At 45.4% G+C, this 26,434-nt stretch overlaps 1 pseudogene across 1 annotated transcript; it reads left to right on the top strand.

Annotated features, from left to right (window-relative positions):
- The first annotated feature begins 2,740 nt into the window (after nt 1–2,740).
- LOC309606663 (eukaryotic translation initiation factor 4E transporter-like) lies at nt 2,741–20,589 on the top strand (annotated as a pseudogene). Its single transcript has 3 exons — nt 2,741–2,941; nt 3,013–4,372; nt 4,704–20,589. The product of its transcript is annotated as a eukaryotic translation initiation factor 4E transporter-like (transcript).
- The last annotated feature ends 5,845 nt before the right edge of the window (nt 20,590–26,434 follow it).

The raw sequence follows: 26,434 nt of genomic DNA, 5'->3' as shown, positions 1-26,434 counted from the left end.
AGACAGGCAAGGGGGTTCCTGCACCATTGCATGCAGTAGAGACAACATAACATTCTAAATATCCATTGCTAGGAATATGGCTATATAAATTGTAGTGTAATCACAAAAGGGAATACTACAGAGCAGTTAACATTAATGAGTTCTGTCTGCAGATATCAACCTGAGTGAATCTCCTAGACATCTTGGTGAGTAGAAGATATCTGTGGCAAGAAGACATGTGTGTGTCACTGTAGAATAGTGGCTGTGGAGGCTGGTTCACGCCCCAGCATCAACACTTCCGGCCGTGGGTCCTTGTGTAAGTTGTCTTAACCTCTTTGTTCCTCGGCATCCTTATTGGGGATAACAATGCCTGGGTTGTGGTGAGTAGGGAATGTATTACTGCATGGAAACAACTTAGAATGGAGCTTGGTGCACAGTAAGCACTTGCCAAATATCAGCTATTTTGGAGACATACATATATGATACCTTAGAAATGGTGGTCCCCTCTGTGGATGGAGGTAGGGAATAGGATGGCGTTCAGAGTTCAACTGCACTTGAAATATTTTATTTCTTTGAAAAATAAGGATTAAACAGATAGCATGAGAAATTTCCTTTATGATGACGTAAGAGTTCGGTAATGGCCACATCGGCAACGTACGGATCTGTACATCCCATAAAACGGCAGAGAACTTCACAAACAGCACACGTACACACAAATGAATAATATAAAAACTGGTGAAATCAGAATAAGGTCTGCTACTAGAGAATGGACCTGAGGACACGGGGAGGGGGAAGGGTAAGCTGGGACGAAGTGAGAGAGTGGCATGGACATATATACACTATCAAATGTAAAATCGATAGCTAGTGGGAAGCAGCGGCATAGCACAGGGAGATCAGCTCGGTGCTTTGTGATCACCTAGAGGGGTGGGATAGGGAGGGTGGGAGGGAGGGAGACACAGGAGGGAAGAGATATGGAAACATATGTATATGTATAACTGATTCACTTTGTTATAAAGCAGAAACTAACACACCATTGTAAAGCAATTATACTCCAATAAAGATGTTTTAAAAAAAAAAAAGAATAAGGTCTGGATCTAGTTAATAGAATCGTGCCAATGTTTTTTGGTTTTGTTTTCATTTTTTGGTTTTGATGTTACACTATAGCGATGTAAGCTGTTACCGCTGAGGGAAGCTAGGTAGCGGGTACCCAGGAAGTTCAGTGTGAAGAGTGCCTATCAGGAAGCACCCCTGAGATCCACAGCTGTGGGAGGCAGGGAAGGAAGCAGGGCTGGTGGGGGAGCTGGGGTCTGATGCAGGCCGGAGGGTGGCCTCAGCTGACCGCAGGGAGCACCGGAATGAAATGGCCCAGGGGAGCGGTCAGCCGGGGGCCCGAGCGCTGGTCCTCTGCCCCGCCCCCTCTAGTCCTGGCTGTGGATCTGGGAAGGGCGGGGTTGTAGTGCTCCTCCAGGAGAGGGAGTTCCCGGAGGGCGGGCATAGGGGCTGAGGGGACACTGCCACGCAGCACCCAGACACCCCGTCCCTGAAAGAACTTGCCACCCCGCTTCCTAATACAGGCCCTTCATGCTGAACTTCCTCCCAGACCGTTCCCAAGGCACCTGCCGGAGGAGGGACACCAGGATGGAGGCCCAAGGGGCTCCCGGGGGTACGTGAGGAGGCCAGATGAGGCCGAAGCGCCCTCCCAGGCAGGATCAGAGACCTGTGGCCTGGCAGAGCCCGTGGTGAGAAGCTCGGACGCTGCCCCATGAGGGCTGCCCAGGGCCCAGCAGCAGCCAGGGAGACAGCGGGCGGGGTGGCAAGTGGGCCGAGGCCACGGCAACACTTCCCGTGGCTCGTCTCTTACTTTTAGCCTGGGTGCCTCTGCGACAAAATCAAATACCTGAAGCATTTTCACTGCCAACCCCCTGGTTCTGCCCTGCAGAGTTTTGTCAACAGGGATGGATCCGGTTTTCTCCCCTTCTATGTCCCTAACTTCTTTCTCGGAAAGTGAGAAATCTGGTCCTTATTATCCCCCCATTAGAAATCAATCTTCCAATGCAGCCTTAGCTGCCCGACTTCACACTCCCCCTGATGCGAGCCTCCACCTCCCCCTCTGCTTCCCAGTGTGGACACTCCCTGCTCACTGGGGTAATTTATTCCACGCTTGTGGTAAGCACTTAATAACTGTTCATTGGGTGAATGAATGAATGAACGAATGAATGAATGTTAGTTATCCCCAACCCCTAGCATAGAGCCCATGGCAATTTATAATACTTATATTATTAATAAATGAACAAATAGGTATGAGAAGAACAGTAGAACCCAGGAACTCATAATTTAGCACAAATCAGGCATGAAGTTTATCCTTCATGCATCTGCAAACAATGTTTTGCTGAACCATTTGAAAGTGTCAGCAAGATTAGGAATGGCATGTCTGTCCTATTAATATTCATAAATTCATAGCCCAGAACTGACTTCAGTGATGATATAAGACCAGGAGGCAAAGACTGGTGTGGGGTCCTAGCAGTATGAGAGGAAGGTCAAGGTCAGAAGTGGGCCTCTTGGCTCTGCCGCTCAGGAGGTGCTCTCACACTGCAGGTGGACATAGTAATAACAATAAGAAGGTGATGATAAATGATGGAGATGTGTGTGTGTGTGGACACAGCCACCCTAGGAGCTGAGTGCTATGGCCATCTCTATTTCTCAGAGGAGAAAACTGGGTTTTGGGGGTTAGGGGGCGAGAGTGAAGGCCACGTAAAGCAGCCCTCAGACCGGCACGAGGGACAGAGAGAGGAACGGCGGCCGAGACACTGGAAACTGTAGACCAAGGAGCCATGGACAGAAGTGTGGGTGAAACAGAAAATGGAGATACTTTCCTTGACCTGAAGAAGCAACCGGCCTCCAAATCCCCCCATCACTATACAAAAAATAAGGATTTCAGCTCTGGGATGCGTCACAGACATCAGTGTCCTCTGTACTGATGTTTCCTTGAGAGGCGAACTCCCCACAGGAATACGCTTTAGTGCGCTTGCCTAGGGAGGAGCTCTTGGGTATTAAAGAACTCCCTCATTCCAAACAGAGGCCTTCGTGCCTCTCTGAGAAATACGACAGTGATGGTGTCTATGACCCTGTGAAGTGGCATGCCTCCCTCTACCCAGCTTCAGGGCGGGGCTCGCCAGTGGAAAGTCTGAAGAAAGAGTTGGATACAGATCGGCCTTCCCTGGTGTGCAGGATAGTAGATCCTCGAGAGCATGTGAAAGAAAATGACTTAGATGTTGTTCTCAGCCCACAGAGACGAAGCTTTAGAGGGCGCTGCCACGTGACAGCTGTTGTTCGCTCCCGGCACTCAGGAAGCCCATTGGATAAAGACAGTGACGTGCTCCGCCTGCTTGGCGGACGAAGGATTGGCAGTGGGAAGGTAATCTCTCCTCCGACCTTTGAGAAGGATCACCGTCTTAGCCATAAGGACCTGCAAGACTTGAGACACAGAGACCGAGAGAGGGACCACAAGGACAAGCTTTTCAGGAGGGAGTTTGTGAATAGTAAGCCTGTCTTTGAGCGAAGAAGAAATGATTCCTACACAGAAGAAGAACCGGAATGGTTCTCAGCTGGACCCACAAGTCAGTCTGAAACCACTGAGCTGACTGGCTTTGATGATAAGATACTGGAAGAAGATCATAAGGGGAGAAAAAGAACGAGGCGACGGACAGCCTCTGTGAAGGACGGCATGGTCGAGTGCCGTGGAGGAGTGGCCGAAGAGGATGAGGTGGAGGTCCTCCCCTAACAGGAGCCAGCTGCTGACCAGGAAGCGCCAAGGGATGTCGTCTTGCCCGAGCAGTCCCCAGGAGAATCCGACTTTAATGAGTCCTTTAACCTTGATAAGGTTCCATGCTTGGCTTCAATGATAAAAGATGTTTTGGGAGAAGGGTCCGTCTCTGCCAGTTGGTTCAGTAGGTGGTTCCCTAACCCGAGCCGATCAGGAAGCCAATCCAGCAGTCTTGGATCAACAATGCATGGAGAGCTGGAGAGATTTGCAGGTCTGGAACAAGCCATCCTCTCTCCCGGACAGAACACGGAGAATTATTTTGCTCCTATACCATTAGAAGACCATGCTGAAAACAAAGTGGATATTCTAGAAATGCTACAGAAAGCCAAAGTGGATGTAAAACCCCTCCTTTCCAGCCTTTCTGCAAATAAAGAAAAGCTTATAGAGAGTTCACATTCAGGGATTGTGCTTTCAGTGGAAGAGGTAGAAGTAGGGCTCAAGGGCTTGACGGTGGACCAGCAGGTGTAGAATTCGATTCCCTTTATAGCGGAGCATTTAGAGGAGACCCTGGGTACTGTGAGCAGCAATCCACAGCTCAGAGAAGATGGAGATATGACTGTGTTCAAAAAGCTAGTGAGGGGGCTTCCCTGGTGGCGCAGTGGTTGAGAGTCTGCCTGCCAATGCAGGGGACACGGGTTCAAGCCCTGGTCTGGGAAGATCCCATATGCCACGGAGCAACTAAGCCTGTGTGCCACAACTACTGAGCCTGCGCGTCTGGAGCCTGTGCTCCGCAACAAGAGAGGCCGCGATAGTGAGAGGCCCGCGCACCGCGATGAAGAGTGGCCCCCGCTTGCCGCAACTAGAGAAAGCCCTCACATAGAAACGAAGACCCAACACAGCCAAAAATAAATAAATAAATAAATTTTAAAAAAACAGGGATTCTTGGGAAAAAAAAAAAAAGCTAGTGAGCACCATGAAGGCAAGTGGGACTTTGCCTTCTCAGCCCAAAGTCAGCCAAACACTTGAAAGCCATCTGATGTCCCCTGCTGACATTCCAGGCCAGGCTGTCCCTGAGAACATCCTGCAGGAACTTTTGGGTCCACCTGTTCAGAGACCTGCTTCTTCCAATCTTCTGAGTGGCCTTATGGGGGAGCTTGGAGCCTAAGACATCTTTGCTGGGCCAAAGAGTACCCTCTCTTCCCTCGTCACAGGTGTTTCAGACAAGAGCAGACTCAGCAGACTACCTTGGTCCCAGAATACCATCACCAATTTGTTTCACACCAGGACCACAGCAGCTTCTCGGAGATCCATTCCAAGGCATGTGCAAGCCCATGAGCCCTGTCACAGCGCAGATGAGCCAGCTAGAATTGCAACAGGCAGCTTTGGAGGGGCTGGCCTGCCACATGACCTTGAGGTGCAGGCAACAAACTTCTACCAGCCTGGTTTTGGTAAACCACAGGTGGACAGAACCAGAGATGGATTCAGAAACAGGCAACCATGAGTGACCAAGTCACCAGCACCTGTGCACCGAGGGGATTCCTCTTCCCCTGCCCCAGCCGCCTCCATCACAAGCATGCTTTCTCCTTCCCTCACTCCTACCTCAGTGATTCATAAGATACACGAGAGCAAAGAGAAAAGCAAGGAGGAGCCAGCATCTGGAAATCAGCTCTTGGTGACAGTGAAGAGGACACTCAGAAGCCCAGTGAAGAGAACCTCCTGTCATCCAGGTCTGTGCCCACCGCTGATCGAGACTCTTCTCCCACCACAAACCCCAAACTGTCAACCCTACAGTGGTTTACATCTTCCACCCCACTATCCCAGACCCATCGTTACACCAAAGAACAGAATTATCGACCTAAAGCAACTGGGAGAAAAACACCCACCTTGGCATCCCCAGTTCCAGGAACACCTTTTCTCCACCCTGCCCACCAAGTCCCCCTTGTCCCCCACATCCCCATTGTTCAGCCTGCTCTCCAGCTTCACCCAGGGTTGGTCCAAAGGATGCTGGCCCAGGGAGTACATCCACAGCATCTTGCAAGTTTGCTCCAAGCTGGTGTGCTTCCTCCTGGGATGGACCTGAACCATTTACAGGGAATAGCTGGCCCAATCCTGGGTCAACCCTTTTACCCTTTACCTGCCACTAGTCACCCTCTCCTAAACCCTCGTCCCGGGACACCTCTGCATCTGGCGATGATGCAACAGCGGGTACAGCGCTCAGTTCTTCATCCTCTAGGATCTGGTTCCCAGGCAGCTGTTGTCAGCGTTCAGACGACTCCTCAGAATGTGCCCAGCTGGTTAGGCCTGCCCCACGTGCACTGCCAGCTAGAGCACCGCCCCAGCCAGAGGAGCAGCCCCGCCGTGGGCCTTGCCAAACGGTGTGGCTCAGATGTGCTACAGCAGCCCCTGCCCTCCATGCCCCCCAAAGTCGTCAGTGTAGATGAATTGGAGTACCGACAGCGAGCAGGGCAGCAGGCTTGCCTAAGCAGCTTCTCGTGGAACCCTGGTCAGGACTCTGCTTCCTCATCTCATGTTGGTTTATGGGCTTTTACTTTGTAGCACTCTGTGCGAAGCTGTTTAAGGGCACCCAGGCACCTGGTGTGGTCTGCATTATGATGGAAGGAACTTAACCGATCGAGTGGAGCCTACATGGTCTGAATACAAGATGCAGTGTTGTCAGTCCCGGAAACAGTCTTTTTTTTGTAAGATATGTGAATGAAGTGTTGATGTCTTCACCAAGAGGTGGCACCTTAAGAGTTCCGAGGAAATAAATGTATAGACCCTTATGTACAGACCTGTGTATAAACAGCTTTTGTACATACATATAGGATAGCTTTTTTGAACTTATACAGCTGTACGTAAAAGTAGCTGATACTACTTTCACGTAGTAAAAGTCAAGGCATCAGCTCCCCCTTCACCTCACCTGGTTCCATTTTCAAGCCATGAAGGAGGCACATACTGTGCATGCTCTCAGATTTCTCCGTCCTACAGTTGCCACTGAGTATCATGCGCCTTTCATTCTTACATATTTACATTCACCTAAAATGTCAAGTAGTTCTTTTCTAGAAGTGCTGAACAGAGATAAAGGGGATTAGAGGATGATTTTATCCCATTTAAAGGTAACCTGCAGCGAATGGGAGTAAACAGACTACTTGACAGCTCCACTTCATCCGCCTTCTCCCTCCAGGCTCCTGCCCTCCTGCTCCCCATCCCCACCTCCTCAAAGGCGTCCTGGGAGCTCTGGACATGGGAAAGGTTCACACATCCATTGGGGACCTTGCCAAGACCTGCCTTCCAGAAATCCAGTTCCCACATTCATCTGGTATGAGGCAAATTGTCAGTTAAAAGGCTTCAATTGTCTGGAAAAATAAAGAAAATGAGAGCCCTGAAGCCTTGATCTGCAATGCTAGCTGCAGCTGCCTTGTGGCAACATCTGAGAAATCCTCTGTGCTTCCCAGGTTGCAGGCTTTTTGGTGCCACCTGAGAGGACGCCAAGCTCTGAACAGGCCAGCAGGGCACAGTTAAAGCAGGGACAGCAGACATGTTAGCTTCTGATGCAAAAGAGCCACAACCCTTACACATTCAAATGTGGACCTCAGCCCTGGAGGGGGCAGTCAGGGCTGAGGAGGGACAGGGCCTCCTGGGATTTTCGTCACCTGGGCTTAGGCTTCTGTAGCATTTATAGGTCAAAAATAGTCAAATATCAATCATTTCATATTGTAGGACCTAATGCATACTTTGTTTCAACTCCACAAGAACACTGTGAGGTAGACATTTTGATCCCTATTTTACAGAAAACAGAGGCCCGAAGAAGCTAAGTAATTTACCCAAAGTCACACAGAAAAGAGTAGTCAGAATTTGAATGCAGAGATTAATCGAGGCCCTTTCTCCTGTGCCTATCATCTCTCCTCCCGTCTTAAATCTGCTCTGTTCTTTGCCCTGTTCCCCAGTTGAGCCATGCTTATTCTGGCCTGCTTCCTCTGCTCAGGTGATTCCTCCCTCCTGAAATCCTGTGCCTCTTCCCTCATTTATTCTACAGATATTTATTGACAAACTACTATGTGTCAGGCTTGTGTGAAAGCTGAGAATAGTTTTATAGTTTAAAAATTGAATAAGATGCTGAAGAGCTTAGCAATCAGTGTAGACAAAGGACACTTCTATGACTTCAGCTATACGTGTTCAATAAGATTTTTAAAAAGGAAATAGATAGTGACTTAAAGAATGAAGGCAGTTTTGCCCAGCACTCTGCATCTCAATGGTATGTGCTAACTTCACTGCCTGGTCCCATGTGAGATGTAATGCTGTCTACTGGCCAGGTGGGAAGGCTGAGGGTGTGGCCAGGGTGTGTGGAGGCAGTCTAGAATAGAAGGAACAGCATAAGCAAAGGCACAGAGGTGCATAAGGGGATGGTAAAAAGCTCCATGGAGCTGGCGTATCAAGTAGGGAGCAACCTCATGGGGGTGAGCAGAGTAAAGCGGAGGGCCAGGAGGTGAGGTGAGGGGGGTCAGAGGGGACATGCAGCAAAGGCCCTTGAATACCAGGCTAAAGGGGATAAAGTTTATCTCGTAAGTCAAATGTGTTCGCTGGCATGCCTCCCTTGAGGTACCTTGGGGGCTCAGAGTAGGGGTGAAGGGAGAGCAGATGTAGGCAGCCTCAGACCCCCTTTTCACTCAGTCTGAGAAGCTCTATGGCCATCAGTTGTAGATTTGGGGGTTCTATGTCAGATCCAATTTTGAAAAAAATTGACTCAGTGATAATGACATAAAAATATACATAAAAACCACAGGGAAATTATGTGAGATTTTTGCTTCTGGCCATGATGAACTAACAGGAATGGAACTTATCCTCCCATGTTAAGCAACTAAGAAGTGAACAAAACATGTCAAACAATAGACATTAGATAAATGGCTGCACAAGAGTGTGATCACAGGGAGAAGGGAAACAAGTTAATTGAGCCTTATGACTGTCCTGGCTTACTCCCTGGAGGTGGCTTCCAGGCTGCAAAGAATGAAATGAGAACTCCAACAGAACCTGGCGGTTTTGATGATTTGAGGAGAAAGATACCAGAGTTTTGAGAAGGTCAATGTGGCTAAAACTGGGAAAACAGACCACTGGAGAAGAGGGAGCTGCACAGAGAGGGACCTCCAAAGACATACAGAAGGACCCCCTCAAGAATTTGTGTGAGTAATGATCTGTGTATGCGTGACAGGAAAGTGCCCAGAGCCAGGGAAAGAACCAGCAGCATAGGGAATACAGAGAAATTCTTGAAGATTCCACAGGGCTGGGGAGCACTTTTGTTCTTGCCTGCTAGAGTGGAAAGACCTCAATATAAATAAAACATGATGTAGAAGCCTCAGAAGGCTATTGGATTAGAAGTGGTGTTAATTAGCCCTAAAATAAACTCTGTTCTCTATCTGCTGTAACAAACTTAAAAACAAGTCTCAAATGTATCCAACTGATTTAAAATAATTTAACTGTTTCCCTGAAGAAAATTCAGTACTATTGATAGAAATATGAAAAAATCTAGCAGACAAAAACATATAATCACAATGTCCAGCATCTAACAAAAAATTACAAGACATTCAAAGAAGCAGGGAAATACGACTTATAACCACCAAAAACAGACAAACAAACAAACAAGCAAACAAAAATAGAAAGGAATCCTAAAATGACAGATATATTGGAAATAGTAAATAAGGATGTTAAAACAGCTACTGTAAATATACTCTCTATGTTTAAGAAAGCAAAAGATAATAAAATCAGGCTGTTTAAAAAACCCAAATAAAACATCTATAACTGAAAACCAATAATTTCTGAAATGAAAAAAAATTTTTTTTTTACAAGTGATGGGATAAACAGCATATTAGATCCTGAAACAGAAAAGATCAGCAAAACTGAAGACATAACAAAGGAAATTATCCAAAATAAGTCAGAGAGAAAAAAACCTGAAGAATGAAAGAATGAATAAAATATCAGTAACCTATGGAACAACATCAAATGGCCCAACATACCTATAACTGAAGTTCCAGAAGAAGAGGATATGGGGCAAGGATGGGGACAGGAAAAAATATTTTGAGAAACCATGGTCAATGAATCACAGGAAAATGGCAGAGAAAGAAGCACCAGGAATCTGTCTCCCCACCTAGACAGCAATTGCACTGGCAGAATCTGTCTGGTAGCTCTTTTAGAATTCTGGGGTCTGTTTAAGGTTTTCAATTTCCAGGGGAAGCCTTGGATAGTAAATTTTGGTTGAATTAAGCTCTTAGCACAGTGGCAGCACCCATCCCCCATTCCCAACCAGGTGGGAGGAAGTTATGCACATGTTCTTCAAACAATTTGAACACAACTTGTAGGAGCCAAGGTAGGCAAAAAGGACCCTGTCCTCTAAATGTCAGAGATCAGTGCTCTGATCACTGATTGATGCTTCTGATCACAGAGGTGCAAAGAGGTGGGCAGTCATTCTTGTGGAACCTCCACTGATTGTTGCAGGCCCCTCCTCCTCCAGCTGAAGTGATTGCCAGGGGACCTAAAGGGCTGGCAATTTTTTCCTCCCATTTTCATTATTCTCATTTTCCCCTTTTGGGAGCCAGACATTAAAGACTAGAACATTCAAAAACAATTACATATATGGGGAAAATTAGAAAGTGACCATGTATGCCCAGGGAGAGATTCAAAAAAGACCTGAGAAGACCTTAAGTTTATACCTCAGGCTGATCCTTAGCACAGAGACAGCTTACAGCAATTAATCACTAAAACAATGAACAGACAAACAAAACAAAACTAACAAAAACATAATTCCTGGGGGAGTGGGAGAATCTAATTTCAGAGTTATCACATCGTTAGATTTAAATGTCCAGTTTTCAACAAAAATTATGAGGCATACAAAGAAACAGGAAAGTATGCTCTATTCAAAGGAAAAAAATAAGCAGAAACTGTCCCTGCAAAAAAAAAAAAAAAAACAAGAAACAAAAAACAGTTAATAATGTTGTAACAATGGTTTGCAACTCCACCTTTTGTTTTCCACATGATTTAAGGAAATAACACATTTTAAAAATTATTAAGCTAAAAGTTTGTATTATTGTAACTCCACATTCTGTTTTCTACATAATTAAAGCCTCTAATGTATTTAAAAGAATTATGAATTTATGTTTTGAGACACACAATGTATAAAAAAGTAATCTTTGACTTCGGAATCAAAACAGGTGGGAACAGAGCTATAAAGGAGCAGAGTTTTGTAAGTTATTGAAGTTAAACTGATATAAATTCAAATTAGAGGATTTCCCTGATGGTGCAGTGGTCAGGAACCCACCTGCCAATGCAGGGGACATGGGTTCGATCCCTGGTCCATAGGATCCCACATGATGCAGAGCAACTAAGCCCATGCGCCACAACTGCTGAGCCTGTGCTCTAGAGCCTGCGAGCCACAACAACTGAGCCCTCATGCCACAACTACTGAAGCCCACACGCCTAGAGCCCATGCTCTGCAACAAGAGAAGCCACCGCAATGAGAAGCACGCCCACTGCAACAAAGAGTAGCCCCGCTCTCCACAACTACAGAAAGCCCTCATGTGGCAACAAAGACCCAATGCAGCCAAAAATAAATAAATAAATTTATTTTAAAAAATTCAAATTAGAGTGTTATAATTTTAGGATGTTAACTGTAACCCCATTGTAACCATAAAGAAAATATCTATAGAATATACACAAAGAAAATGGAAAAGAATTTAAACATTTCATTACCAGAAAATAAACTAAACACAAAAGAGAACAGTAATATAGGAAATGAGGAACAAAAAAAGCTGTAAGACATATAGAAAACAAATAGCAAAATTACAGAAGTAATTTAAATGAGTTAAACTCTCCAATCAAAAGACAGACATCAGCAGAATGGATAAAAATACATAAACCAACTATTTACAAGAGATTCAGTTTAGACCAAAAGACACAAAAAAGTTGAAAGTGAGGGAATGATAACTAAAAGAGAGTAGGAGTGGCTGTATTAATATCAGACAAAATGGATTTTAAATTTTAAGAGTCATGAGAAACAAAGAAGGACATTATACCTTAATTAAAATTTCAATACAGCTGATATATAATTTGCAAATAATTTTCTTCCATTTTGTGGGTTGCCTTTTTACTCTGTTGACATTGTCTTTTGGTGCACAAATTTTAAAATTTTCATGAAGTCCAACTTGTCTATTTTTTTCTTTTGTTGCTTGTGCCTTTGATGTCATATCCAAGAAATTACTGCCAAATCCAATGTCATGACACTTTTGCCCCATGTTTTCTTCTAAGAGTTATATAATTTTAGGTATTACATTTAGGTTTTGATCCATTTGGGGTTAATTTTTGTATATGGCATTAGGTCCAACTTCTTTCTTTTGTGTGTGGATGTTCAGTTTCTCCAGCATCATTTTTTGAAAAGACTCTCCTTTCTCCATTGAATGATCTTGGCACCCTTGTCAAAAATTATTTGACCATATATGCAAAGATTTATTTCTGGGCTCTTTATTCTGTTATTTTGATTCACATGTCTGTCTTTATGCCAGTACCAATCTGTTTTAATTACTGTAACTTTGTAGTAAGTTTTGAAATCAGGAAGTGGGAGTCCTCCAGTTTTGTTCTTCTTTTTCAAAATTGTTTTGGCTATTCAGGTTTCCTTGAGATTCCATATGAACTTTAGGATAGATTTTTCTATTTCTGCAAAAAAATGGGATTGGGGTTTTTAAGGATTTCATTGAATCTATAGATTGCTTTGGCATCTTAAAAAATATGAGAAAATGGAAAATCTGAATAGATCCAAAACTAGGAAGAAGATTGAATCAGCAATCAAAAATCTCCCAGAATGGAAAGAAAGATTAAATGTTAAAATATGAACATAGAATTGTATACCCAGTGGAAATATTTGAAAATGGAAGCAATGAAGACTGTTTCAGAGTAGATGAGAGAATTCAACACTTGCAGACCTGCCCTTCAAAGAATGTTGAAGAAAGTCCTAGGGGTACAGGAAAATGATAACACATAGTAATTAGGATCTACACAACTGAAGGACAAGAGCTGGAACGGTAAACATGATTTTTTCTCATATTTTACTCTTTAGGATGATCATTTAAAGTACAAACAATAACAGAGTATTGTGGGCTTTGTAATATATGTAGAAGTAAAAGGTAAGAAAGCAATAGCACAAAGCATGAGGGGGGAAATGTAAGTTTACTGTTATAAAGTTCTTATACTAGTATAGTATTATTTACAGATAGACTGATAAATTAAAGTTGTACATTATAAATGCTTGAGCAACCAGTAAAAATGTAAATAAATATAAGTAATATAGCTAATAAACCAATAATAGAGATTAAAATGAATTTATTAAAATTTAATTAATTCAATAGAAGGCAGTATAAGTAGAATAAGGGTAAAATGGACAGATGGAACAAACGGAAACAAATAGTAATATGGTGGATTTAAATCCAACCATATCTATTATTACCTTAAATGGAATGATCTAAAAATTCTAATTCAAAGGCTAAGATTGTCAAGATACCATTTATAAATGCATTTAAAACATACTATATAACATATACCATTATAGAATGTAACATGAAGAGATAAATCTAGCAAAATATGTGAAATTTAAAAAAATATATTGCTGACAGAAATTAAAGGAAGCCCAAATAAATGAAGAATATCCCATGTTCATGGAACTGAAAGCAATATTATGAAGATGTAAATTATCCCAAAACTGACATACAGATACAATGTGATCCCAATAAAAATCTCAACTGACACTTTGTTGAAATGGACAATCTGACTGTAAAATTCATATGCATCAAGAATATATAAAGAGCACTAACAAGTCAACAATAAAATAGGTAGAAGATTTGAATAGATAATTCACCAAAGAAAATATATAATGGCATACAAGCATTTGAAAAAGGTAATCAACATCATTGTTATTAGGGAAATGCAACTTAAAACCACAATGAGGTAGCACAATACACCCAATAAAATGGCTAAAGTTAAGAAGCCTGACAATACTAATTGTTGACAAGAATGTTGAACCTCTGAAATTCTCATACATTGCTGATGGGAATGCAAAATACTATAACTTTAGAAGTTAGTTTGACGATTTTTTAAAAGTTAAATATGCACCTACTGTATGATTGACTCATTACACTAATTTACCAAGAGAAAAGAATACAAACATCTACACAAAGACTTGTGTGAGAATGTTTATAGTCCCTTTATTCATACTAGCCAAAAACTGGGAAAAAAAGTTCATCAGCTCATGAATAGATAAACAAAATGTGGAATATCCATACAATGGACTACTGCTCCAAAAAAAAGATATAAACAACTGATAAACGTTATAGATGAATCTTAATGTCATTGTGCCGAATTTTAAAAAGACACAAAAGACTAAATACTGTACAATTTCACTCTCATGACATTTTAGAAAAGAAAAAACCATAGTGACAGAGCAGATTAGTTGACAAAGGCTATGGGTTATTGGAAGGGATTGACTGCAAAAGGACAGGAAGGAATTTGGGGGTTAATGGAAATGTGAACACTGTGATTGTGGAGATAGTTAAAAAACTATATACATATGTCAAAACTCATCAAACCGTATAGTTAAAATTGCTGAGTTTTATTACATCTACATCATCTCAATAAAATTGATTTTTTTAAATATACCTAAAGTATCTTCCAACATAAGTCCAGACTTTGGGGCATGTAAAACGCAGGCTGGAAAGACATATAATATATATCCCCAATATTCAATGCCTAAAGTGCCATCTCTCCCTAAGGAGCTAACTAGAGGGAATGTCTGCTTTCCTCTTTCTGCTCTCAACTTGCTGGCTGACATTGGGACAAGTCAGTTTTTCCTCCTTGTCTCTCAAAGTTTCACTTAAAAGGATGAGGTGACTGGACACTCAGAGGGTCAGGCTTGATGACCCGGTCCTGCCAGGAAAACATGTGCTGCCCACTCTCCCCCTGCAAGCAGCAGACCTTCCCTCCTCCCTTTCCTGGAAATTCCCACCACCTGGGCTCTGGGCTGCAAGACAATGATCAGTTTTGCCTGTTCTGCCCATTCCACCCAGGAATGTCTGATGCTCTGTAGGGCTGGTGCTTGCATATTCTGGGACCCCAGGCCCTCTGGGAATCCTGCACACCTGTCACCCCCTTAGCCACTTACCCAGGCAGAGTGCCCCAGGACAGAAACACAGAATAAGTTTTGGCTAACTCCCTCATGCAAATAGGTGCTAACTCATTCCAAGAGGCCAAGGGCCCTTAAAACAGGGAGTTTACATATAATTGAAAATATCTTTAACACCCTATTGATGGCTTTCCCCCTATTGCTCTGCGACAAAATGAAACAGTAAAAGATATTGATTTTTTTCTGGCAGGAAAAGGAGGAGGAAGGTTGAGTCTTAAAATGAAATTATGGTTATTGTTCTCCTGGTAGCATTTCTTCTGTGCTGCCATGACAGATGGCTTTTTAAGTGAAAACAGATTTGTATTTCATTAGGACACTTTAGTCAAAAGATCAATGATGCTCTGGGAACTGTTCTGCCAGTCGCGGGGGCGGACGAGCCCAGTGAGAAGCCTGCAAAGATCCAGCTAAAATTAGGCAGCTGCCAACAGAGGCTGGATTTGCAGTCATAGCTCATCAATTTCCAAAGCAATGCCAAAACCAGGGGAGTTTTATTGGTCTGCTTGTTCTATCTTTGCGGGGAAGGGCCTTCTCTAATATGGTGGCTCATCCTCTGGGGAAATGGAGCTCTTTAAAGGCAAGATTAATTTTTGGCAGAGTGTGGGGGAGTAGTCAGGGTGTCGTGGTTGTATGTCCATCCTTAACTTGTAGCATAATTGCTTGGCTGCATTGTTATCGTTATTCTTAGTTACCCTTTGTGAAGTATCCCCTTCCCCACCAGCATCTGTGAGCCTGAGAACAGGAGAGGGTTTCAAGAAATGTCACATCTGAAGGGTGGACAGACTGCAAGAGGCCAAAGAGAGGGAGGGACCAACAGGTACCCAGGCAAAGGTGAGAAGACCCCAGAGGATGGAGGAGCCATGAGAAGATGACCTGGCCTGTGCTTGAACCCCTCTCCAGTGATTGGGGTGTTCACCATCCTTGGAGAAAGCTTTCCCACCATAGGGCTTGTTCTGTAATTATCCCATTCATTCATTCATTTATTATGGATATACCTTTAACAATTAATTTGGGGTTAAGATAGATGTAAAATTATGCTTACAATATGATATCATATCAAAACACTGAATAACACTATATATTATTTATAGTAAAAGCATAAAAATATGTATAAAAGGTATAAGAAATTTCATAATAGTGGTTTATAACAACCTGAGGAGGTGTGATTATCACTCCACAGACAGGAGACTGCAGCCCAGAGAAGTTAAGCAAATGCAGCATCCGTGAGAAGTGGAGCTGAGCTTCAAGCCCAAGGTCAGCCTAATGCCGAAGTCCCCATGCGTCTGGGTCCATCCTTCTCTGGTCAGCTCCTCCTCCTGTCTGCTCTCCTCTTCCCCCTCACCTACCTGGCTGTGCTGTTTTTCCATGGTTCCTCCATCTCACCTTCTCACCTCTGCCTGGGTACCTGCGGGCCCTCCCTTCCCTCTGGCCTCCTGGATCCCATCCACCCATCAGGATGTGGCCCCTTCTCAAACCCTCCCCAGTTCTTAGGCTCACAGTGGCCTGTGGCACTTGTCTTCCCCCTCTCCAGCAACTCACCTAACCTCTCTGCCTTTGGCAGATTTCCTGATTGTTTTGAGGGACACCGTAGCTCAGGAAGAAGAGGATCAATCTGCTTTAGAGCCAGATAGACCTGGGTTCAAGTTCTGCTCTGGAATTTTCTAAGCTGGATGACCTCAGTGAGTCACTGAGCTGCGCTGAGTGACAAGCCTATGGAAGGAAAGCAGTACCCGAGGGCAGTGAACTCCAGGTAGGGACGGGGTCAGGCACAGGCTCCTGAGAGGCAGTTCTAGCATCAGATGGAAATGGGTGGGATGGACAACACGGAGTGGCGTGTAGAAGCACGCAGAGCACGGACTTGCCAGGCAGCGGAAGCTTAGGCATTTAGAGTGGGGGGTTTGGAAAACAGACTTCCTGACTTTGAATGCCAGCAAATCCATTTACCTCTGGGTGACTGGGGGTCAGTTACTTTACCACTCTGAGCTTCAGTTTCGTCATCTGTAAATGGAGATGACCATTCGCCATACTGAATACGGGCATTTAGAGCAGTAACAGAACTCAACAGGTGTTACCTGCTGGGTGCAATCAGAGTCCCAGGCTCCAATCGAGGCTCTGTCACTTCATGGCTCTGCATTGTTGGGTAAGTAACTCAACCCTCCTGAAACTGTACTTCACAGGGCTGCTGGGGGAGGGGTGAAGTCCCAGGTGTGAAGCACCTCACCCAGGGCTCAGTCCAGGTGCGGAACTGAAACAAGACATCAGGACCCACCCAGACAGGTCCCACCAGCCTCCCAGGGCCTGAGAAGCAGGTATTTGCTTGCAAGAGAGATGGTTGCTTATTCCAGAATGGAGATGAACGAAGGAAAAAGAAATCACAATCCTCCCTCCCAACTTTGTAAACATCATTGATTTGAGGCGGGAGTCACTTCAGGGCTGCAGATGCACTGACTGATTGGGCCTCTCAGTGTGATCTGGGCTGCGCGTGCCATCAGTTCTGAATCTGCCCTCCTGGAAGGTCTGAGATGAGAAGCGTGGCTGGCGAGTGAGAGGCGTGAGGATCAAGCTGCAGCATGAAGACTTTAAGCCAGACACCAGCAGGGACATCCTTTCTGCTGCAATTTATCAATTGCTATATTTAAGCACTCCAGGAATCTAGAAACCGTCCTTGTCCTAATAATAACTAGGATTTACTGAGAGCTCATGATGGGTCGGGCCTGGATCTAAGTGCCTTCACCCATTGGCTCCTGGGATTCTTGCAATAGCCCTATGAGATAGATGATTTTATTATCATTCCCATTTTACAGATGAGGAAACTGCAGCTCAGAGGATAAGACTGGGTCAAGATCATAGCTAACAACTGACAGAGCCAAGATTTAAACCCAGGCCTGGTTCCAGAGGCCCTCTAGGCCTGGCTCTCCTAACCACCATATTGCACTCCCTTTCTTACTCTCCTTATTCATTCATCCATCCATCCATTCACCCATCCATTCATCCATTCATTCATTCATTCATCTTCCATCCATCCACTCATCCATCCATCCATCCATTCATCCATTCATTTATCCATTCATCTATTCATTCCTTGGCCATTACAGACCCCTGCTTGGTGCCAGGCCTTGTGCCACTCCAGGTGCACAGAGAATAAGGAGGCCCAGGCCCTGCCACGTGTCTATGGCACCTGGCCAGGTGAACTACACTTACCATGTGGTACCTGTTGGATGTCTCTCCTCCTCTCTCTCCCCTTGGTCTATGTTCCTGAGGCAACTCAGAGAGGTCTCCCCAGGGCCCATGCCCCTGTCTCCCAAATCTTTCCTCCTTCACCAATTCCACAACACCCACTGCCATGTACACGGGAGACTCTCAACCACTCCTGCAGATGCTGGGGTATGCCTGGGGAACGGTGCGTATGCATGCTACAGCCACAGCTTCCAGGGGAGAGCAACACCCCCATCTCACCCACTTCCCAGGGAGGTTTTGAGAATCTAAGGAGACACAGGCACACGTGAGCACTTGGTAAACTGCAGCGTGGGCATCAACCCCTCGGGCCCCTGCCGAGGAAAGTCCTGGAATTTTTTTCTCATCCTTCACTATCCTTAAAGCTGCTCCCAATGGAGGCCAGATCCACAGAAAATCTATTTGGTGCTTCTGCTGCTTAGTTGGTCCCTGTGGAGCAGGGAAAGGGAGGAGGGGTGGCCTACAGGGGGACGGCACAGAGAGAGTGACTTCATCACCTGATCATCCAGTTCTCTGAGCCACAAACTTCCTGGCTCTGCAGGGATCATTTGCTTCAAATACAACAGTGGTTGCGGTATCTGTCATACCTGCCCCATAGGGCAACTGCCCAGTGAGACCTCAATTCACAGATCTACCCTCTTGAGTCTGAAATTGGGCTGTGGTTCACTGGGCAGCTTGGGACTTCCCTGTAGAAGGGGAAGGAGGAACTGCGGTACAATGGTTAGCACTGAGTGCTCTGTATACTAATCATAGGTCTAAATCTTGGGACTCACATCTCAACCATGTCTAAGCCTCGTGTGGTAGACTCAGTGACAGCCCCCCAAAGATGTCCCTGTCCTAATCTCCAGAACCTGTGAATATGTTACCTCACATGGGAAAAGGGACTTTGCAGGAATAATTAAGTTAAGGATCTTGAGATGGGGAGATTATCTTGGATTATCCAAGTGGATCCAGCGTAAGCACGATGGGCCTTGTAAGAGGGAAGCAGGAAGGTCAGAGTAAGGGAACACGATGTAAGCAGGTGTAGAGAAGGACATTGATGATATAAGCAGAGGACAAGGTCAGTGCTTTGAAGAGGCTACGATGCTTGCTTTGGCATATACTCTTTTTTTTTTTTTTTTTTTTTTTATGGCTGTGTTGGGTCTTCGTTTCTGTGCGAGGGCTTTCTCTAGTTGCGGCAAGTGGGGGCCACTCTTCATCGCGGTGCGCGGGCCTCTCACTATCGCGGCCTCTCTTGTTGCGGAGCACAGGCTCCAGACGCGCAGGCTCAGCAGTTGTGGCTCACGGGCCTAGTTGCTCCGCGGCATATGGGATCTTCCCAGACCAGGGCTCGAACCCGTGTCCCCTGCATTAGCGGGCAGATTCTCAACCACTGCGCCACCAGGGAAGCCCGATGCTTGCTTTGAAGATCAAGGAAAGGTCAATGAGCCAAGGAATGTGGGCAGCCTCTAGAAGCAGAAAAGGCAAGGAAAGGGATGCTCCCCTAGAGCCTCCAGAAAGAATCAGCCCTGCTGACAGCTTGACTTTAGCTCAGTGAGACTGAGTCTGGACTTCTATCTTCCAGAATTGTAAGAGAAAAACTCTGTACTGTTTTAAACCACTAGATTTGTGATAATTTGTTACAGCAGCAATAGGAAACCAATGCTCTTCATTTTCATCTGTAAAATGGGGGTTATGACATATACTCTAATAACTGTGATCTAACTGTGTGTAATGGTGTCAAAATGGCAGAGTGAGGAGTTATCCTGAGAACAACTCTGGAGTCTGACTCCCAGGGGTCATCTGGGCTCTACCTTTTATGAGACACAGGACCTAGGCAAGTTGTGTCACCTTCTACACTGCCTTTATGAACCACTTGTCTGTTCTAGAGGGGATGAAGCTCTCACCTCTGTCCCATGTACCTGGAGCAGCACCCTAGCCCCCACCAACCCCCTCGTTCATTGTCACTCAATCTCCAGGCCTCGGCTTGAACACCACCTCCACTGGGAAGCCATCTGGACCCTCCAATACATGGCCAATTGCCCCTCTGTGCTCTGGAAACAAACATCTGGGAACAAATATCTGGGGCACCCTCTCATAGCTCTTATCAGCTGCAAAATATATCAGTAAAGAATTATCCAGGGCTTCCCTGGTGGCGCAGTGGTTGAGAGTCTGCCTGCCAATGCAGGGCACACGGGTTCGAGCCCTGGTCTGGGAAGATCCCACATGCCACGGAGCAGCTAGGCCCGTGAGCCACAATTACTGAGCCTGCGCATCTGGAGCCTGTGCTCCGCAACAAGAGAGGCCGTGATAGTGAGAGGCCCGCGCACCGCGATGAAGAGTGGCCCCCGCTTGCCACAACTAGAGAAAGCCCTCGCACAGAGACGAAGACCCAACACAGCCAAAAATAAAATAAATAAATAAATTTAAAAAAGTAAACAATGCGTTTAAAAAAAAAAAAAAAAAAAGAATTATCCAGCCCCTGCTCGGGACCAGGCCTGGTGATGGTCTGAATGAAGCAGACCCTGACCCTATGGAACACCTGCTCTAGTCTGCTGTAATCACCTCCCATCAAGTCTGCTTTCTCTCTAGCCTCTTTTCTTAGAGGCTGGGGGCACGAGGCTGGAGGTCATCGGCCTCCCTTGGATATAGCACTGAGCCCAGCACAGAGAAGGAACGTCACTGTTGAATGAAGAAAGTTTGGTCTGACCACTTCCTGGGAATTTCACCCTATTGGAACATTCTAAATATAAACAACTTTAGAGATGACCTAAGAGAAATTGAGACCCAGGGAGGGAAAGTGACTTGCCCAAGGCCAAGGCAGAACTGGCGTTCAGCAAGTAGCCTGGTAGTGGACTGAAGAGTGGCCCCCAAAAGACGTGTCTACTTGGAACCTCAGAATAAGAGTCTCTGTAGATGTAATTAAGGTAAGGATCTCAAGATGAGATCAGCCTGGATTAGGGTGGGCCTGAAATCCAATGACAAGTATCCTTATAAGAGACAGAAAAGGAAACACACAGAGATGAAGTCCATGTGAAGACAGAAGCAGAGATGACAGTGATGCAGCCACAAGCCAAAGAATGACCAGGACGGCCGTCAGCCCCAGAAGCTGGGAGAGAAGCACGGAACGGACTCTCCCTCGGAGCCTCCGGAAGGAACCAACCTTGCCAATGCCTTGATTTCAGAACTTTAGCCTCTGGAACTGTGACGGAATAAGTGTCCGTTGTTTTAAGCCACGTGGTTTGTATAATTTCTTACCCAGCCCAGGGAAATGAATCCAAGCCTCTTCAGACTCCCCCTCACCTCCCTCCTACAGTACCACATCTGAGCCTTAGAACAACCGCAAGTTTGTCAGATCGTGAAGACAATTTATATTCCTCTAAAAGATAATGACTGCAGAAGATACCCTGATGTTTATAAATGCGTTAGAACTATGTTATCAGCACATAAAGTGCAGAAGTGTGAAAAGGAGAAGAAGGTTTCAGCCTGCCAGGCAGCGACTGACCCATCCTACATGTGCCCATGATGGGAAAATGATATGGATTTTGAAAAGGAAAAAGAAATACAATTTATTGAGATTCTACTGTGTGTCTGATGCAGGGATGGGCAAATTATAAATTCATTTTATTTAATCAAACCATACGGAGCAGGAATTACTATTCCTAAGCCCAGCTCTGTGCCTGCTCCACAAATACCTGCTGCAGAATGAACCCCCATTTCACAGATGAGGAAACTGAGGTTCCGAGTGGTTAGGTGGCTCAACGGAGGCCTATTGTCAAAGCACCTCTGACTCCCAGGTCAGACAGCCGAGGCCTCATCCTGGCTCTGCGCGTCACTGCAGAGTGGCCTGGGTAAGTCAGCATATTGTTCTGTGTCTCCATCTCCCCATCTGTACGCGGAGACCATAACATCTGTCTGCAGAGTTGCTTTAGGGTTAAATGCAATGACATGTGTTGAAATTCCAACACTGTTCTGGCTCAAAGAAGGGCTCCAGGGGTGATGGGGAGATTGTTATTCTCCAGGTAGAGCCATAACTTTTTTAAAATTTTTATTGGGGTATAGTTGATTTACAATGTTGTATTAGTTTCAGGTGTACAGCAAAGTGAGTCAGTTATACATATATATATATCCACTCTTTTTTAGATTCTTCTCCCACATAGGCCATTACAGAGAATTGAGTAGAGTTCCCTGTGCTATACAGGAGGTCTTTATTAGCTACCTATTTTATATATAGTAGTATGTATGTGTCAATCCCAATCTTCCAATTTCTCCCTCCCCTCCCTTATCCTCCAGTAACCATACGTTTATTTTCTACATCTGTAACTCTTTCTGTTTCGTAGATAATCTCATGTGTAGCCTTGTCTTAGATTCCACATATGAGCGATATCATATGATATTTGTCTTTCTCTGTTTGACTTACTTCACTCAGTACGACAATTTTCACTCAGTATGACAATCTCTATCTTCACTCAGTATGACAATCTCTAGGTCCAGGACTGTCTGAGGCTGAACTGGGTCTCTCTAGCACAAATTAGACGCATGCATCCAGCCCCAGATGCTTGAGCCACGGCTGCGTCATGGGCGCCTGATGGTTTGCTCTCCCCACTTGCTTCCTACCTACCTTAACATTGAGTATCCAACCTTGACACACAGTCCTGCCCCAGGAGGGTCCTTACAGTCATTTCCAAGCTCCTCCACTTGGGCTTTAAGATCCAGCAGATCCAGGTGAAGTGTCAGAGGCAATTAAGGGTGCTGTAGAGAGTGGAGCCTTTGACAAGTACCAATAAAAGAATCACAGCACAGACTCTCTAGTCTTCTGGCACAAAAATCCTTGACTTCTTCTGAAGATAGCTATTCCTTTGTTGAGAAATAGCTTCTTTCTTGTTAGTGGGCCTTGGTAAATACTACAGATGGCCCCTGACTTAATGATGGTCTGACTTACGATGTTTTGACTTTACAATGGTGCAAAAGTGATGTGCATTCAGTAGAAACCATACAACAAATTTTGAATTTTGACCTTTTCCAGGCTAGCGGTATGCTGTAAGATACTCTCTCGTGATGCTGGGCAGTGGCAGCGAGCCGCAGCTCCCAATCAGCCACACAATCACGAGGGTAAACAATCGATACAACTATTCTGTACTCATAGAACCACTCTGTTTTTCACTTTCAGTAGAGTATTTAATAAATTACATGAGATATTCAACACTTCATTCCAAAATAGACTTTGTGTTAGATGATTTTGCCCAGTTAATGTAAATGCAGGCTAATGTCAGTGTTCTGAGCATGTTTAAGGTAGGTTAGGCTAAGCTATGATGTTCAGTAGGTTGGGTGTATTACCTGCATTTGCAACTTATAATATTTTCAACTTACGATGGATTTCTTGGGCCATAACCGCATCGTAAATCAAGGAAGATCTGTAATGTCTAAACATGGTACATCAGGTGACCAAGTGACCTGAGCTTCTCATCATGGACTGGATGTTGCCTGGGCCACCTAGCGAGAACATCAAGTGTGTGCAGTGGCAATTTAATATGGAGGGGAAATGGTATATAATAGACTGGGCGGGTCCAGGTAAGTTGCGTGAGCAGGTAGCTCAAACTCCTTGCACATTGCCTCCCTGCCTGTGGCTTCATGGGGAGTTTCTTATGACCTGTTTATTGAAGAAGAACAAATTTCTTGTTGAAGAACAAAGTCGAGCCTGGTTTATGGATGAATCTGCATGTTGCCATCAAACAGTGGATGGCTGTAGATTATAGCCCCACTCAGGAGGGATCTTGAAAGAAAGTGAAGAAAAATCTCCCAGTTTGGCAGAACTCTGAGTGTGACATGTCAGAACTCTGAGGTTGTCCCTGTCTTCCAGGCCTGGAATGCGAATCTACACTAATTCATGGGTTTGGCTGGATGATCAGTGAATTAAAAGGAAAAGGATGGAAGATTTGTGACAAGGAAGTCTGAGAACAAGGTTCATGAATTTCTCAGAATCATCACAGACCATGAAGATACTATGTCCTGTGTCATTTAAAGGACATTCACTGCGGAGAAGGCTCTAAATAGTCATCTGAACAAAATGACATGCTTGGCGGATGTCACTCAGCCCCTTTCCCCAGTCGGCCTAGCACTTGTTCAACGGGCTGATAAACAGAGTGGCCACAGTGGCAGGGAAGAAGGCTATGCATAGGTTTAATACAAACAGCTTCCTTTTACCAAGGGTGACCTGGCCAGCTCTACTACTAAGGGTCTAGTCTGCCAATAGCAGAGACCAACACTGAGCCCCCGATATGATCCCATTACCCAGGGGAGACAGCCAAATGCTTGGTGGCATGTTAATTACATCGCAGCACTTCATAACGGAGGGGGCAGGATTCACCGTCACTGGAACAGACACACATTCTAGATATGAATTTGCCTTTCCTGTCCATAATACGGCTACAAGCACTACCATTCTTGGACTCACAAAATGTCTTATCCACCATGATGGTTCTGCACAACATTGCTTCCGGTCAAGGAACTCATTCCACAGGTCGGAAAGTGCCACAGTGGGCTTGTGCCCATGGAATTAACTGGTGTTTCCACATAACCTACCACCACGAACCAACTAGCTTGGAAGAGAAAGATCAACGGGCTTAGTGAAGACTTAGTTACGGTGTCAGTTGAGAGAGAACATCTTGGTCCTAGAATTCAAGTATTCTAAAACTCAGACGCCCTTCCCACCCCTGGCATCTTTAGCTGTGGGTTCTAGCCCTGCCCCTCAGACTGTCCCGGCTCAGGTAGAAGGAGGGGCTGACATGGACTTGACCCTGCCAGGATTTGAGTTGGACTGAGCTGTTTCCTGAGTGTGACCAGAGCTGGGAGTGGGGAACCTGTTGTTCTAGATGCCACTAGGAGCTTGTAACAAGCACAAACTGGGCCATGGGGCCCCCTTGTCTCCTGCTTGCCTGCCTGCTGGTGAGCCAGGCGTGAAGGGTGGGTGCACTTCATCTCAGAACTTCTGAGAGCATCACGTATTTGGAGAGTTCAGCCAAGCTGAGCCCTTGGGAACTGGCTTCAGTGGCTGCCCCTTCCTCCCTACTCGCTCCTACAGTCTTTCCCTCTTTTCCCCTCCTCTCCTTCCCTCTTTCTCTTGTTCCTCTCACTATTATTCTTGGTTAATTTTCCTCCCTCTTCCTCTTTTTTATCTTCTCTGCCTCTTCCTTCTTCTTTGCTCCCCTTGCCCCTCTGCTGTCTCCTCCGCCCTCTCTCCTCCCATTCCCTCCACCCTCTTCCCCTTCTATCCAGGACACCCTCCCCCTCTTCCATATTCCCCTCCCCCCTCCTCCAGCCCCTTCCCTCTGTTTCCACCTCCTCTCATCCCTCTTCTCTCCTCCCTTTCCTGCTCTCCCCTTCTCTCCCAGTCACTTCTCCTTTTCCTCTCCCACCTCCTTCTTCTCAGTTAACTCTCCTCTTCTCACTGCCCCCTCTCTTCTTTTGCCCCTTCATCCTCCCTTTCCCCTTTCTAATCTCCCCATGGATTCCCTCTGGCCACCATGGGGAGGGCCGACCTCCTCTCTAGTCTGCCAGGCCTCTTACATTGCACTGAAGTCTCACTGCTAAAGATCCACAACCACTGGCTTGCCGCCAGTAAAAATAACACTCCCTCTCTCCCTTCTATTCAACTACTGCCTTCAGCTGTTTTGACTGAGCCTGTGCGAATCAATTTGTTTCTCAGCAGAACAACACTACCTAATGACATCCATCAGTCAAACAGTGTCTGTCCCAGCAGATACGTGCATCTTTGGCCCCGCATCCCAGCATCTGCTGTATCCTGAGGAAGGAGGGAGCCAGGCACTGGAACACCCGCCAAGGCTTCTCCTGCAGGGGACAGGTGTGTCCTAGACCCACAACATATTTGACAAGAGGGCCCGCTGAGCCTCTCACCGCTGGCCCAGCCCATCTTCCCCACATCATAGGAGATCATGCTGAGGTTCATGAGGAGGGCACAGGCTGTGAGTCTGCAGATCTAGGTTCAAATTCTTCCTCCATCCTATTCGCTGTGCACCCTTCACTAGTCTCTCTAACCCTCACTTTCCTTGTCTGTAAAATGGGGAAAATACTACCTGACTTGTGGGGCAGTGTGAGGGCAAAATGAGTTGATATATGAAAATCACTGTGGGTAGTCCTTGCCACTTGGCATATGCTCAATAAATGTTGCTTTTTTTAATCCCCTTCTGCATTGCCTAAACTCTCGATGCAAACTATATTCAAACCTAACTTTTGACAGAATGTGCTCACCA

Source organism: Balaenoptera borealis, assembly GCF_965194805.1.
Source record: "Balaenoptera borealis genome assembly, chromosome: 1".
Taxonomy (NCBI): Eukaryota; Metazoa; Chordata; class Mammalia; order Artiodactyla; family Balaenopteridae; genus Balaenoptera; species Balaenoptera borealis.
Note: the sequence above shows the minus strand (reverse complement) of the source record. Positions and strands in the feature narration are given on the sequence as shown.